The sequence below is a fragment of the Schistocerca nitens genome, chromosome 4 (assembly GCF_023898315.1).
Source record: "Schistocerca nitens isolate TAMUIC-IGC-003100 chromosome 4, iqSchNite1.1, whole genome shotgun sequence".
Classification (NCBI taxonomy): Eukaryota; Metazoa; Arthropoda; class Insecta; order Orthoptera; family Acrididae; genus Schistocerca; species Schistocerca nitens.
The window spans coordinates 438,702,837-438,718,861 of record NC_064617.1 but is presented as its reverse complement, the minus strand read 5'-3'; positions in this window follow the sequence as shown (position 1 = coordinate 438,718,861).

The window sequence follows — 16,025 nt, the reverse complement described above, 5'->3', positions numbered from 1 at the left end:
AAAATATTTCTTTTGAAAAGTAAAATCTTAGGCAGTAACGCGTGGCATGACGCTTTGCTCGTGTCGAAGCACAAATGTGTAGTGTAGCTTTGGAGGCTAGACTACTGCACGATCGTCTATCACTTTTATAAAAGATAGACGTGCCACATGAATATTGTATACCTTTTCCTAATTTTAAGCAGTGAGACCATCACGATACTGCAGTCCTCTGGACAATGTACCCACATTTGAAAAGAGCGAGATACAATAAACCCATATACCTAGATAAAAGTTTTCCTCTTTTACAGTAAGTAATATCAGGCTATTTCATGTATCATTTCCTAAATGCACCTAATCCAGTTCATTTTCTCTCTACTCCTACTGATATAACTTTCCGTCACTTAACCTACGTGAACTACGCATTAAATTCTGAACTATCATTTTACACACCGTTTCCACAAATCAGTCAAGCATACAAGTCCCGTTATGTCGATGTCCCTTCCGTTCGACTATAGGATAAAATTCAGGAGAACTGCTTTAGATGAAGGAACAAGGCGTTTCTGGCTTTCACAGCCTCCACATTATCGGATCCCTGAACGTTGCTGTTAATCTCCTTCCAAGAAAGTGCGCAGAAACGTGACTTCAATCCAGGAAACACTGTTATCAATGAGCTGCAATAGATCTTAATTCCTGCAATAAACTTACATTCTTGAAAAAGTCTATTGGTCTGATGGGTACCCTTATTGACAAGGGCGTCCATCGGTTCTGAGTAAGCACTCTCAACGCTCCTTTCTTCAAGTTAACTGTGAAATGGATTTACAGTAGCGACAGCTTGTAACTTAAGAGACCGGCCACCGAATGGCACTGATCGTGAATGATAGAGGTAATGATTCGATACCGAGTCCTGCACGTGATCCACCAGGCAGTTATATTTTTCAGATTTGTTCAATATGCTTTATAGCGGAAGTGTATTAGTAGCTATAGATAACGTTTAAGGTATTTTTCACTATTGTTAGCAACATCGAAGAAAGTAAATTAGCCACGGAAACTGTGAAGACTTCTCCGCTTTACTTGTTTAACGTTTCCCGACCTCCACTGGGTTAGATATAACTGTAGCTATACGAAGGAAAAGTTTCGCTTGTCACTATGCCCTCCACAAGTTTATTGTTGTCGTTGATGTTCTTGCAGTTATCTTTAATACGAAGACTGGTTTGATGCAGCTCTCCACAACACTCTATCCTTTGTAAGCCACTTCATCTCCGAATAACTACTGAAACCCACACTCATTAGAAGCTGCTCATTCTATTCATCTATCTCCCTCCGCAAATTTTACTCCAACGTTTCTCTCCAATACTAAATTGACGATTTCTTGCTGATTAAGATTTTTTCCTATTTACCGATCTCTCCCTTCAGATCAAGTTATGCCACAAATTAGTTTTCTCCTCGATTACATTCAGTACCTCCTCATTAGTTACGCGATCTACCCTTCTAATCTTCAACGTTCTTCTACAGTACACATTTCAAAAACTTCTATACTCTTCTCTTCTGAACTGTTTATGTTCCACATTTCAAATGGCTCTGAGCACTATGCGACTTAACTTCTGAGGTCATCAGTCGCCTAGAACTTAGAACTAATTAAACCTAACTAACCTAAGTACATCACACACATCCATGCCCGAGGCAGGATTCGAACCGGCGACCGTAGCGGTTGCTCGTTTCCAGACTGTTGCGCCTAGAACCGCACGGCCACTCCGGCCGGCTTCCACATTTCACTTCCATAAAAGGTTACGCTCCTGACAGATGCCTTGAGAAAAGGCTTCCTAACACTTAAATTTATGGTCGATATTAACATTTTTCTTCAGAAAAGCTTTTCTTGTCATTGCCAGTTACACGTATGTTCCATCTACTTCTTGCCTTAATAACAAAACGCATCTACTTCTATTAGCGTCAGATTTCGTAAACAAATTGCCTTAGCGTCACCTGATTTAATTCGCTCATTTACCATTTACCATTAACCTATTTTGCTTTTGCTAATGTTAATCTTGTGTCTACATTTCAAGACACTGTCCATTCCGTTCAACAGCTCTTCCATTGCTTTGCTTTCGGTGGCAGAAATACAGCGTCATCGCCAAACCTCAGAGTTTTTAATTGTTCAACTTTCTTAATACTGTCGTTCTCAGTTGCGTATAATATTGTGGCATGAAGATAGCTTTCACTTTTAGAGCGTCTAATGACAACTCAATGAAACACAATTTCCGTGCCATAAGCGTTTCGTCTTTATCATTTGCAAGGCATCTTCTGTGGCCTGGAATGTGTACACGTTTTTGTATATACTATTTAGTTTACACTTTGGGACGATGTACATATGGGTTACAGACAGTTCTGGTAGTGTGCTTGCCATGAGACCTGTGAAGTAGAATAAATTATTACTACATTGTAGAAAGCAGACTGCCAGAACTGTTTATAATCTACATATACATCGTCCCAAAATGTAGACTAAATGCAATAGGATGTACAAAAATATGTAAATCTTCCAGTCTATTGATTGGTTGGTTTATTTGGAGGATGGTACCAAACAGCGAGGCCACCAGCCCCATACAATAAGGGAAGGGTGGGGAAGGATGTTGACCGCGCCCTTTCAAACGAACCATCCCGGCATTTGCCCGAAGCGATTTAGGGAAATCGGAATACCTAAATCAGGATAGCCGGACGCACAACTTCTTAGGAAGAGTAATTTCCCAACAGTTTCGATGTTCAAAAATGGTTCAAATGGCTCTGAGCACTATGGGACTTAACTTCTGAGGTCATCAGTCCCCTAGAATTTAGAACTACTTAAACCTAACTAACGTAAGAACATCACACACATCCATGCCCGAGGCAGGATTCGAACCTGCGTCCGTAGCAGTCGCGTGGTTCCAGACTGAAGCGCCTAGAAACACGCGGCCACTCCGGCCGGCAGTTTTGATGTAACTTTTCTTTGTAGTCTGTGTACTGTAACATGATAACAAGTACAATTCGACCGTCTGGGAGAAACGCAGTGTCATTCAGCTTTAGGTTACCTGACACCCACGACAGAAAATTCACTGGAAAGCAAAAGCGTGCAGGCATAAACGCGCGTGCTCGCCACCCACTACTTGCTACAGGTGAGCCATAAAAACTACAGAAAGAGTGTTCAGAATATTTAGAGAACAAGGACACACCAGTGCGTTGCCACAGGCGCGCCAAAGAGTGCGTAGCCTCACCAAGAGATGTGCACACTAAAGGTCTACGGTGCGTTTTTGAGCTACTTGTGTTTCAGTGCGGCCAGGGCATCTTCTTCCATTACTCTTTTGTTTTACTTGTCCAGAAAAGTGAATAATACCGTGATAAACAGCTTGTTCATTATCGGACACATTTTTCATTTTGACCGACATTAAATCCTGAAAAACTGAAAGAAAAATTATATGGTTTCCCCACTCTACTCCATAACAACATACGTCACTTGTCATTAGTATATATTCTGTCAAAAATTTATTTAACCGAAGTCTTTTTGAAATCCGGAATTCTGTGGAAAAATATGTTCTTCCTGCCGGCTGTAGTTCTTGGTCTGTCGTAAATCAAAGCACCGCCCTTCTTATAATCTTGTACCACAATACACAAGCATCTTTCATTACAGACTTATCACACTTACCGCACGAAATCTCAAACACTCTGATAACAACCTGTATTTCCGCACTATATATGAACCTCTCGTTGACATTTACCATGAGCAGCTCATCACCACTTATCTTCATGCAATCGTAAACGTCGCCGTTTACATTTTATTCTAATAAAATAACGTATAAAACCCAGATATGAATTCTGTTTAGTTAAATCCCTACTTAAAATATCTGTCCCAGTTTGACATTAATTATGAGTTCCATCGTTCTTGATGTCTTTCTACTTGATGCGACAATTTCTAAAGATGAATGCCTTACGTAAATTTTCATTCTTCTCAGTCACATTATTTAAAGACTAATTTTTAGGTTTGTGTTAGATGTAGGCTGCACTGCGTTCCCATATTAGATTTATGTTGCTAAAATGAAACTTGTGCTGTAGTTCACTGTGATGAGTGCCTATGGAGTAACCTTAACATCACATTTGTGTTGCTTATGAGTCATCGAACCCTACAGGAAATGAAGGTTGAAGAGCGGCAGCATGTCTGCTAGGCGATTGTTACCGTAGGCTTAGCGTAAGCTATCAGTTGGAGAGGATTTACTAAATAAAATTTTTCTGTTCTCTAGCGTCAGTGTTACCTTGTAATTTAATCTCTAGACAGCTTTATTGCATTAGGAAGATGGGATACTTGCAGTAGCTTCACGAAAAAAAGTCTACATCAGCGATGATTAAATAGGGATAATACACATCAAAAATCGTAAAGTCAGCTTGTTACAGTATGCACTATCAGCCTTAAAATGCACAGAGATGGAATGATAGCATTCGCCGCCAAAAAATAGTGTATCCAACATTTATAAGCTTTGTATGTGACTTTGCCTCATTTATCATAGTTGTTACATCATTAGCCTTCCTTACACATGATCCAACCTGTTGACATTCATGAGAATCAGACAGGTTTCCAATTTTGCCCTCATTTTGGCCTATGGAAATCAGATATCTTGTTATTTCAGTTTAATTTTATTCACTGCAATATGTGACAGACAGCGAAATAATGCTTATTAACATCTCTTGCGTACACTGTACACCAGAAATTTGTATTTTTCCCTATTCCGTCAATCAAAGTAAAGTTCTGGATCGTCATCAGTGTACTGAATTACACCAGTCTTCGAACCCGAGGTAACTGATACACACAAGTGTGGTGGCGCGACAGAGAGCAGTTCGAATGCTTGTGATGGAAGAAAGTTCCATAATCAGTATTTGGACGTTAAAATGAAGATAGATGCTTTTATACTAGCACTAGTAAGCAAATCTTGTGCCAATACGCTCGGTTGAATAAAAAGACAACACTTTCTCAAGGAATGAAAGCATAGACTGAGAATGATGGTAGTTGATCGGATGAGGACGTCCAAGCAGCCGACATCTTGGTTCTGTTTGAGAGATGTGAGCTATAGATCAGCATCGGATGCCATCTCTCTCCACGTCATTGCTGTAAGGAACACAAACGAGATGCTATGGGTACTGTGCTGGTACTCGCCACTGTCAGCTGTAGCAGAAGTTTCATTTGTGCAATATAACCCAGGTATATGAATGTACTACAGCATACCTTTTGCCTACATTTAACAGTAACCTTATAATTAGATTTCAAATTATAGGACTGAGAAGAATGAAAATTTACGTAACCCTCAGAAGAATGAAAATTTAGTTATTGTCGTATCAGTGGGCACACTCAGAGAGCGATAGAACTGAAAATTAATGTCAAACTGAGTTATTGTAAGCAGACATTCAAAACCGTTTCGCCATCACATTTGCGGACTTTAATCAGAACAATGTGCAATGGTGGCTCTCGTCATTGCTAAGTGACATTTGACCGCCTACGTTATTTAAATTCTCAAATATTGAGATATTAATTGAAATATTATCGGACATCGCTTTGATTGAAGGCAGGTTTTCTGTGAAATAACAGAAATGTTGAACGATAGTGCTTGACTGGTGCGCAATCGTTTCAACAATCAAACAACCCGGTCCCAACCTTTTATACAACGTTAATTACAAATATACTAAATTAATATCTGGCTAAGGGGCCTCCTACCCGCGGAAATAACAGTAAGCAGCTCTCAATACGTCGGTGGAAATATCAAACACTGATAAAAAAAAGACATCTACATTACGACAAACTCGCAGGTTATGGACGGGAGAGCTCCACTATCTTCCTAACATTAAGCCAGATCATCTTCTCAGATGTAGGAGAAAAATTCTGTTCTACTGCAGTGTGGTATTTCTTTAAGATACAGTATCTTTGGTTAGAAATCGGTGGTGCTTATAACATTATAGATAACGTCTTTGACACGACGTCAATGTTCCTAAAAATGTGCTCGTTTGGAGCACTGTATTGTCACAAACACACTAGTAATGGTGTAGTGGCTTAGAAGTGATACATAAATTGAGATCACGGTGCGTTGTGATTGGCTGAGAGGATCATGACGTCAAAGGGACGTGAAGCGATGTTGATGTGACGTGACACGATGCACCATGATGTTCACGTTGACACATAACTCACTTAAATGGGTAAAATCCCCTAAATCGTGGGAAATGTGAAAACTAAGAGTAATTACGTATATGTTTGTGTGTAGTGTCTTCTGGTGCCTCTAATGGTGAAATATTTGTTTATTATTAACAAATAGACCTCGGGTGACATAACTTGTTACTAATAAGTAGACACAGCCAACAACCTATCGCTATGGTGCCCAGTCAGATGTCCCAGTTATAAAACATGGAGTTGGGGAGGTATGCTTCAATACCAGTGATATCTAGTTTTGTAGATACGTTCCTTGAAAAGCAGATAATAATACGTACAACTGAGCGCTGGAGATCAGAGGGAGAGAGGGAGAGAGAGCAGAAGAACCAATAGTGATTATGTATAAAAGGAGACAAGAGATGTGCGCTTAAGAAATAAAGGTCTGGTGTTATTAACACAATCGTTGACTGTAACTTTGCAATGCTAAGCATTTGCCACACTGTGATTCGTTGTTATTCGGTTTCATCTTCATACACAGTTTTACACATCGTATTTGTGTTCGACTGGGATAGTAAAAAGCATGGTTTTACTGGAATATGAATTAATAACATCTTCTCAAATGCTTTTCAGTTCAAGAGGTTAAATTCCCAGTAACTTCAGACCGATTACTACTCGGTCACTGTCAAGTGGTAACTGACTGGTGATACGTATTGATTCACTACGACCTTCGTTTGCAGTCTCGTTGAGCATCTCACTGACTACTTGATCTACATCACTTATTTCACATATGGGGATACTCTGTGTTGCCGGTGTGAAGTAAATACCAATGTCGGTATCTCTATCCATCAATTTGTATGAAAGAATGCTGAAGGTACAATGCAGAGAATTCTAAAATCATCAATATCTCTCTCTCTCTCCCCCTCCCCCCCTCCCTCTCTCTCTCTCTCAGACACACACACACACACACTCACACACACACACACAAAACAGCTAGTGTCTACATAAGCCACCTGCCAACTCACCCACCCAATTCGCATCGACGCCAGTAAACCAATGTAGCCCTGGTAAACGATAAGCACCCACTAGAAAGTATGCCTGGGATTACTTCATTTGGCAGTAATAATTAGCACCCAGGAAAGTGACCGTAAGATAATTATTTACTCATTGACGATATTACCAATTGCAGGAGTCGCTTGCCGGGGACACGATGACCATTGTGTGAATGTGAAATGCTAAGGGACCAAACTGTTGAGGTCATCGGTCCTTGTACTTTCACACTACTTCAACTAACTTATGGTAAGAACAACACACACACCCTTGCCCGAAGGGGGATCCGAACCTCTGGCGGGAGGGGTTGGCAATACATGAGATGGCGCCTCAGACCACACGGCCACTCCGAGCGGTTACGACCGTTGTAATTAATGTGCAAAATACAAAGTCACGTATTATGTGATATGTTTTGAGTGGCTTCGCTTGTCAGATGCCAAGATCATCAAGTATTCAGAGAATGCTAGCGTCTGACGAGTAAAACTGATCGTAATAAATGAAATTCTGTTTGTTAATGACCATAATATTATCACCATCATCAGCTTTATCTTCACTGCCAGGAATTAGGTTAATTGCCTGTTCCGTCTTCAAAGATTATTGTTCTCATTTTGGGCTTATCAGGATTCCTTCTCCCTTTCGGACGGTATCACAAAAACTCGGCTGGTATCGATAGTATCTACGCTATGTATTGTGTGTTTATTGAACAGGGGACCTAGAAACGACGGAGAGGTTTCGTCCCGCCGTAGCCCTCAGTGGTTTACAACCCCACAATAGGCCACAGCAGTCCACCCACCCCACCGCCGACCCACACCGATACCAGGGTTTACGCTATGTATACTTTACTTCTGGTTTTTAACACCTTTCCACTCCCCAACGATCCCCCTACGCCTCCAGATGTTTCCTTGGCCTCTATTGTGACATTTTCCTCGTTTACAGTTTTCACTGTTTCCAAAATTTTCTATTGTGCTATTATCCCTTCCTCATTCTATTCGTCTCCACTTTTTTTCGTTCCTTATCCGGTCTTAGCTCCTGAACTTTTCAGTTTTATTATAAATATCGTTTCAGCCGACTGCAGGTTGCTCTGATCCCCGTTTGCGAGAATTCAAGGTATCCTATCATTTTATCTTCATTTGTAATGTTTCCGAAAAGACGTTTATGTTTACGAAAAAAAATTACAAAGGATGTCAAAGAATTTTAGCAGTTACCAAATCATGGACATTCTTATATTTTTTAACCATGAAGACCCTGACACAGACAATCTTTGTTGTTTATATTATGAATTTCGTAATCATTGCTGATTTATTACTTCTCCAGTTCACGGTTCTGCTGAAATAGAGATACTTTTAATGATAGAATTTACACATTAAAACAAAGCGTATGCAAACTATTAAGGGGGTATAATACACTTTGGATCATGAGTTATTATTTGCCGACGATACTGCTTAGCCCCTGATTGTGTTCAGAGACCGTGCTGCAAATTGTAGCTGCCAGTCACTAGTCAGGAATTCTTACGAGCTATCGTCGACGTTCGGAGGTGTATTTCATAGTAATGGAAAGTTGACATTTAATCTTACTCTCTTCGTTTCATACGTGAGTCGCAATTATCTCGTTGTTTGTAATGGTGCTACTGGTACTAAATACCACCCATATACGGACAGTTATCAATTGTTATCTAATAAACTCACCCTTAAGTCAGCCTTGCTTCGACAGCAAGTAAGAAGAGGAGAGAGGTGTAATAGTGATTTGTAAGGCACACAGTTGCTAACGATGACCTGCTAACACGGCCCTCTATTCCACCTACTATCCATTAATTAATGTTACGGAGAGACTTTAATCGTACGATATATTAGGACATCTTGTCGAAATACAATTATTGTCTTGTACTCTGTTTAAATAACTGCATGTGACACTTGTATACCTTATGATTATTACTGATAGCAACTCCTGCATTCAAGTGGAAATTATTACTGTATACTTAGACGAAATTCTAAAGAAAAGTCGTCGTTCAATGTCAGTACCAGAATTCTCGATAGAAACTTGACCAATTTAGCTCACATTCTTAAATATGCTATAAAGAACATTTGTACGAACATAGGCTATGTGCTTTCAAGATACGTAATATGTAAAGCTATATGTAATATACGATGGGAAAGCGCTACTAAACACCTCGAGAAGTAGTTGACCAATTTACTTTAAACTTCAATACTTTACTGTAATAAACGTGTGGACAGACACAGGCTATAAAATTTTTGTATAGTATAACTCATCTAAGACTTGCGCCGCAAATATTTGGATAATGGTAAGACCTACTGATGTGCGATTTTTACAGAATGGGTTCGTAGTCAGGGGCTCGTATTGTTAGCCAATCAACAGAGTGTAATAATACATAGCCAGTGCAAATTTTATGCAAACATACAGTTTTTTAAACGGAACAATACTAATTAACATTAAAAACTAAGGGGAGGGTAAATTAGAATATGTTGTTTGTTGCAGGATTCAAGTGCGAGTCGTTTACAGATATCGTATTTTGAAAAATTCCCACATTCACACTCATGTAATATCTGTGGTAGCATATACCAAAGAACAATACAAATGCATATAGTAGTTATGCAGATTCTGACCAGTAACGATGCAGTTGGCCATCAGAGATTGTGTTCAAAATGACTACCGACAACAGCAATACATACAAGCAGTTTGATATGGAACGACTGCTGCACACGTGGTAGCATTTCAGCAGAGATGTCTGAGCAGGCTGCAGTAATATTGCGTTGCGTATCGCTGGGTGTTGTTGGTATGACGTTGTAGACAGCATGTTTCAGCTTCATCCACAGAAAATAATCTACAGGAGTCATATCTGTGGAACAGGACACCCAAGGTGCAGGTCCTCTATGTCCAGTCCTGTGATTTAGAAACAGTTCGTGAAGACATGCTGTAGTAGTTCGTGCAGAATGGGCCAGACAGCCATCATGTTGGTACCACAGTTTCCAGTGTGTCTGCAGAGGAATGCCTTCTACCAACAACGTAAGATGGTCTGTTAAGAAACTGCGATACTTCTGCACGTTCATTATACCGTCTATGAAAAGCGGGCCTATGATCTGATGGTTCACTATCCCACGGTACACGTTTACACTCCATGGATGCTGAGGTGCCTCCTGACAAAGCCGATGAGGATTATCAACAAACCAATAATGCATTTTTGGTGGTTTATGTGGCTTCAACACCAATCAAGATGCTCTACATGATACATCTGGAGTAACCCGTCTTAATGCCAGTGTAAAGAAATTGACCCGATTCACGTAATTGTTTCCTTGGGGCTCTTGGCGGAGAGATATGTGATAGGGATGGAACCTACGCCGATGAAAAATGCGTAGGACACTTGCCTGACTCATGCTATTTCCTCTTGCGATTGCGTGGGAGGTAACGTGGAGATGAACTGCAACAGTAACAGCAACATTATTTTCCCCCTCCTGTGTCGTCACTTCTTTTCTTCTGTTACAAGACCTCGGTGTTACACTACCACTATCAAGTAAATGGTTGAAGAAGTTGATAAATAATTGCATAGATGACTGACGTCTATTGGAATGTCTTGCCACATACACCGTACAAGAACGAACTGCTTGCTTTCTAGAGTCTCCATATATCATGATCATGACAGCTTTTAGTGCATTGGGAACTCCATCACCCACTTACAATCTACTGCTTGGACTGTCGCACACTAACTGACTACAAAGTCGCAATGCACTCCAGTAAATCACGAGGACACTGTAAGCAAATATAACAACATAGTACCAGCAACTACGCAAGTTGAATGGCACAAACAAGTGTCGGAATGGAAACTATTGAAAATATGATTTCTCGTGAACGACTTTCACAAGATTCATGTAACTAACACCACTGACATCCTAATTTACTCTACTTTTAGTTTGGTATAATGTCAGTAGGTATTGTTCCATTTACAAACGTGTAAGTTTGCTCAAAAGTAATATAACAGCCTGTTGGTTAGATCACAATACGAGCTCCTGACTACCTATTCATGTTGTGCAAACCGCACATCAACAGTATTTTCTATTTTCGCAATATCTGAAATGCAAGGTTTAGGTGATTTACCCTCTATATGTAATAGAGAAACGTTATTACCAAAAGTATCGAAAAGTTCTTGACCGATATTCTTTCAGTTTCTACGCGTTTCTCTAATAAATATCCAGAGGGTCCAAAGAGATAGAGAATTCATAGAGAGGCTGTGGCATGTAACTCAGCACTCCTTGCGTTGTCACGCCTTACTCGTAGTTGCGATGTTTCGGGAAATCATTTTGTGGCTGTTTTGAAAGTCTGAATGTTCCTGTACAGTTCTGTTAGCTACAAAGTTGCTACGTTTCTTCTCGGCATCGTGCCTGCTGTGTGCTCGGAGTGTAAATATACACACATATCTAGAAAAAAGATTGAAGATTGGTGTAAATATTCTTACATGTTTTGTTCTGTGTCTTGTAACTCTACAGTGTTTTGTTTAGGTCAATGTATTTGTTTACTTTTGTAATGGAGCTTGTTCCATGCACGTTCTTCTATATATATGACATTCAGAGAATTTTGTGACGATGGAGAAGGCCAGCATCATACTTCGTAACATTACGAAAACGTCAGGGGCATAAGAGCAATAAGATTTTTTTTTTGTGACTCAAACTTGTTTGCAAGTAAGAAGACACGGTCGATTACATAATTTTTTTAACATGCAGTTTTTGATTGTTGTAATAGGCGTTATTCCAATGACCTTTTGTTGATTTCTGGAAACTAAATAATGTTTGCTTCCACATTAAAAAGTATGGATTACAGGCGGAAAATTCTCTAATTCACTGTTAACAGATAGCTATTTGTTTTAAATTATAGTTTCGAATCATAATAGCAGCCCTTCATACGCAAAGTATATAGTACAAATTACACTGTGAATCGATGTTCGCATGATTTTACACTACTGGCTATTAAAATTCATGCACCTAGAAGATGACGTGCTACAGGAGCTAAATTTAACCGACAGGAAGAAAATGCTGTGATATGCAAATGATTAGCTTTTCAGAGCATTCACACAAGGTTGGCACCGGAGGCGACACCTACAACGTGTTGACATGGGGAACGTTTCCAACCGATTTCTCATACACAAACAGCAGTTGACCGACGTTATCTGGTGAAACGTTGTTGTGATGCCTCGTGTAAGGAGGAGAAATGCGTACCATGACGTTTCCGACTTTGAGAAAGGTCGGATTCTAGCCTATTGCGATTGCGGTTTATCGTATCGTAACATTGCTGCTCGCGTTGGTCGAGATCCAATGACTGTTAGCAGAATATGGAATCGGTGGGTTCAGTAGGATAAAACGGAACGCCGTGATGGATCCCAACGGCCTCGTATCACTAGCAGTCGAGATGACGTGCATCTTATCCGCATGGCTGTAACGGATAGTACACCCACGTCTCGAGCCCGGAGTCAACAGATGGGGACGTTTGCAAGACAACAACCATCTGCACGAACAGTTCGACAACGTTTGCAGCGGCATGGATTATCAGCTCGGAGACCATGGCTGCGGTTACCCTTGACGCTGCATCACAGACAGTAGCGCCTGAGATGGTGTACTAAACGACGAACCTGCTTGCACGAATGGCAAAACGTCATTTTTTCGGATGAATCCCGGTTCTGTTTAAAGCATCATGATGGTCGCATACGTGTTTGGCGACATCGCGGTGAACGCACATTGGAAACGTGTATTCGTCATCGCCATACTGTCGTATCACACGAGAGATGGTATGGGGTGGCATTGGTTACACATCTCGGTCACCTCTTGTTCGCATTGACAGCACTTGGAGCAGTGGACGTTACATTTCAGATGTGTTACGACCCGTGACTTTAACCTTCATTCTATCCCTGCGAGACCCTTCATTTCAGCAGTATAATGCACGACCGCATGTTGCAGGTCCTGTACTGGCCTTTCTGGATACAGAAAATGTTCGACTACTGCTCAGATGGCTGTGAGCACTATGCGACTTAACTTCTAACGTCATCAGTCACCTAGAACTTAGAACTACTTAAACCTAACTAACCTAAGGAAATCCCACACATCCATTCCCGAGGCAGGATTCGAACCTGCGACCGTAGCGGTCGCTCGGCTGCAGATTGTAACGCCTAGAACCGCAAGGAGACTCCGGCCGGCCGTTCGACTGCTGCCCTGGCCAGCACATTCTCCAGATCTCTCACCAACTGAAAACGTTTGGGAAATGGTGACCGAGCAACTGCCTCGTCACAATACGCCACTCACTACTCTTGATGAACTGTTTTATCGTGTTGAAGTTGCATGGCCTTCTGTACCTGTACACATCATCCAAGCTCTGTTTGACTCAATGCCCAGGCGTATTAAGGCCGTTATTACGGCGAGAGGTGGTTGTTCTGGGTACTGATTTCTCAGTATGTATGCACCCAAATTGCGTGAAAATGTAATCATACGTCAGTTCTAGTAAATAATATTTGCCCAATGAATACCCGTTAATCATCTGCATTTCTTCTTTGTGTAGCTATTTTAATGGCCAGTAGTGTATATATGGATCAAAGTTTGGATCTACAACAAATAGCTACAACTTTTAAATTATAGCTGCCGATATTTGCGTAGATAAGATATAATGTACGAAGTGTACATTAAGCCGATACAGATTCTTAGAAATCAAAATGTAGGAGAGTAGTCATAGGGCTAAAGTGCGATTGCTATGTTGGACCCCTCCCCTCCCTGACCCCCGCTCCACCCCTCCTGAAAACTTGTCTCGCGGTTCTAGGCGCGCAGTCCGGAACCGTGCGACTGCTACGGTCGCAGGTTCGAATCCTGCCTCGGGCATGGATGTGTGTGATGTCCTTAGGTTAGTTAGGTTTAAGTAGTTCTAAGTTCTAGGGGACTGATAACCACAGCAGTTGAGTCCCATAGTGCTCAGAGCCATTTGAACCATTTTGAAAACTTGTTTATGATGTGAATGACCTGTAGCAAAGCCTAATATTTACGTTCGCGTACTTTTCCGTATTTAACGCAGTTTTCATCATATAAACTAAAACTACCTGGTAAATTTATAAAACGTATATTAGCTAATGGGTAAGTCTTTAAGTGTTTTGATGGAATTATGTACATAAATTAAAAAAAAGTACGAAAAACGTAAGGGCGTGTCTACAATATAACTCTCCAAAAATTGGCTCTGAGTGTACTATATGGCATCAGAATAATCTGATTCATGAGAGAGACTACAACTATTTTAATAAAGTTACCATCAATGAAAAACTTTATTACAGATTCGACTGCTTGCACGGCTTAGACCGTAATATACTTGCTGTAAGGGTTGGTGTCTCTCTGCTTTGTGCATCACAGTTTTTGCTATGTATGTGAAATGGATTATGCATACAATCGAAATTAACGTAATCTTTTTGTAGCACGTTTGTCTCTGAAATGATTATTTTTCGAAAGTTTTCTGTAGAAAAGGGTGTACTAGAACATACCAAGATGGATCCTAAACTAAATTTTCCAGATCGTGTCTTTTAAAGGTAAGTGCTCTGTTAGTGACCATCTAGGGTTACAGAACATAGTGAAAGCTTCTGACTGTCAAGACACAGTGTATATAACTTGTAGGTGCGCTGTGCTCACAGACACTATTGTTAATAAAGACCAACACTTGCAATTTCGTAATTTTCTTACGCAGTGTCACGTACCACGCCCCTTTCTTTTGACTTCCGCAAACATGGCGGAAGCTTGTGCAATGTGCTTCACTCTGGTCGCAGTGTCACCTCTCTATGGTATCTATCTCTTTGAGAAAGACGTGGAGTATCAATTGTTTTAAAATATAATGTGCAGGTAATGTGCGGTTTTGTTTTCTTTTTCACATCCAGTTTTAACTACTATAGGGACATTTAAACCATTAAACGAACTCTTTGCGCCAGACATAATATTTTTCATTATATGAACTTCTTTTTTAAAAAAATTAATGTGCAACAATGTGCTGTTTTGTTTTCTTCTTCTTCGCAGTCGATTTTAACAGAAAATTCTTGAAATAGCAATAAACAAGACTCTAACTCAGATAGAGGGGCAAAAGGAGTTGACCAGAGTGGGTATGGAGCAATTGGACAGATAGAGGGGGGGTGGGGGGGGGGGGAAGGACATAGAGAGGAAAAATGTTTATGGAGAAAGAGACGGTGAGTTTCAAATGGAGAGAGAAAGGGTGAGAGAGAGAGAGAGAGAGAGAGAGAGGGAGAAAGAGAGGGAGGGGGGAGGAGAGAGAGAGAGAGAGAGAGAGACAGACAGAAGAGTAGGAGGAGGAGGAGGAGGAGGAGGAAGGAGGAGATCGCGAAGTATATGTATTTTCCATATATGTTTAGCAACTTTGGGTGCCCAGCCCAGTTCGCTAGCAATTACTAAAATAAATTAAAACGTATAAACTCGACAAGTTACAACGTAACAAATCGATTGCCACTTAACTTGCTGAGTTCGGTCCAGCGAGTCGTTCGTTAAAATATTCACAAAAAATGTATACGGGCAGTGGTTTGCTATTACGACGAAATGCTCCACGCGGACCGTTGCTCACATTGAACACAAGCTACTCTCAGCTGTGGACACACAGAACGTGTAACGTCAGACTGGTAATTGCAGAGAGGGCCGAAATCTGGCGATAATTCACGTGTGCGCGCACGCTCACAACACAGCAGTGGTGGGTGGCTGGGCTCTGCGGCAGATAAGCCGGGGCGCGCGGCAGCCGTACGTCACCGCACCGCGGCTGCGGCCGGCGTCGTTTCGGAATTAATCGGTCGTACGGCTCGAGCGGTCGTCGCCCGGGGCGGTTA